Here is a 1,870-nt window from a genome sequence, read left to right as displayed (position 1 = left end):
AAGAATGTTTCAAGATCTATCCTGAAGTACAATGCTGTCAGTAATAGGATAATATCCATGTAACAAGGAGCCCCGGTGATGTAGTGCCTAAGGCATTTGACTGCTAACCAGTAGGATGGTGGCTCAAAGCCACTAGCCACTCCTTGGAAGGAAGGTTGGGCAATCTACTTCTGTAAACATACTGCCTTGGAAACCCAAGGAGGGCTTGCTATGAGTCAGATTCAACTTGATGGTGGTGCACTGCTTTTTTTACATTACAAGGAAGATTAGTTAATACTATTATTATTCAAATTTATGTAACAACCACCAAAGCCAAAGATGAGGAAATTGAAGAGTTTTACCAACTTCTGCAGTCTGAAATTAACCAAATATGCAATTAAGATATGTTGATTATCACTGGTGACTGGAATGTTAAAGTTGAAAACAAAGAAGAATCACCAGTAGTTGGAAAATATAGCCTTGGTGATAGAAATAACACTGGAGAACTCATGATAGAGTTTTTAAGACCCATGACTTATTCATTGCAAGTAACTTTTTTCAACATGACACACAAGGGCTATACACGTGGACTTCACCAGATGGAGTCCACAGAAATCAGATCGACTACATCTGTTGAAATAGGTGATGGAGAAGCTCAATGTCTTCAGCAAAAACAAGGCCAGAAACTGACAGTGGAACAGACTTCAGTTGCTCGTATGCAAGTTCAAGTTGAAGCTGAAGACAATTAAAACAAGTTCACAAGAGCCAAAATATGATTATTTCCCTCCTAAATTTAGAGACCATCTAAAGAACAGATTTAATGCACTGAATACCAATGATCGATAACCAGAGGAATTATGGGATGACATCAGAACATTATCCATGAAGAAAGCAAAAGTTCATTTAAAAGACAGGAAAGGATGAAAAGATCAAAACAGATGTCAGAAGAGACTCTGAGACTTGTCCTTGAATGGAGAGTAGCTAATGCAAATGGAAGAGATGACAAGATCAAAGAGCTGAACAGAAGATTTCAAAGAGCAGCTCGAAAAGACAAAGCCAAATATTATAATGAAATGTGCATAGACCTGGAGATCAAAAACCAAAAGGGAAGTACAAACTCAGCATTTTTCAAGCTGAAAGAACTTAGGAAAAAATTTAAGCCTCGAGTTGCAATATTGAAAATTTCTGTAGGCAAAATATTGAATGATGCAGGAAACATCAGAATAAGATGGAAAGAATACAAAGCATCACTGTACCAAAAAGAATCAGTCAATGTTCATCCATTTCAGGAGGTGGCATATGATCAAGAACTGATGGTACTGAAGGAAGAAATCGAAGCTGCACTGAAGGAACTGTCAAAGAACAAGGTTCCAGGAATTGATGAAATACCCTTTGAAATGTTTCAACAAACTGATGTCGTGCTAGAGACACTTACTCATCTATGCCAAGAAATATGGAAGAGAGCTACCTGTCCAACTGACTGGAAAAGATCCATATTTGTACCCATTACAAAGAAAAGTGATCCCACGGAATGTGGAAATAATCTAACCATATCATTAACATCATGCATAAGTAAAATCTTACTGAAGATAATTAAAAAACGGTTGCAGCAACATATTGACAGATCTTCCAGAAATGAAAGCTGGATTCAGAAGAGGATGTGGAACAAGGGATATCATTGCTGATGTCAGATGGATCTTGGCTGAAAGCAAAGAATATCACAAAGATGTTTACTTGTGTTTTATTGATTATGCAAAATGATTCAATTGTGTGGATCATAACAAATTACGGATAATATTGATAAGAAAGGGAATTCCAGAACACTTGACTGTACTCATGAAGAATCTGTACATAGACCAGGAGTCTGTCATTCGAACAGAAAAAGTGATAC

The sequence above is a fragment of the Orycteropus afer genome, unplaced genomic scaffold (genome assembly GCF_000298275.1).
Source record: "Orycteropus afer afer isolate SDZICR_OR568_19922 unplaced genomic scaffold, OryAfe1.0 scaffold00280, whole genome shotgun sequence".
Taxonomy (NCBI): Eukaryota; Metazoa; Chordata; class Mammalia; order Tubulidentata; family Orycteropodidae; genus Orycteropus; species Orycteropus afer.
This window is presented reverse-complemented; position numbering follows the sequence as displayed.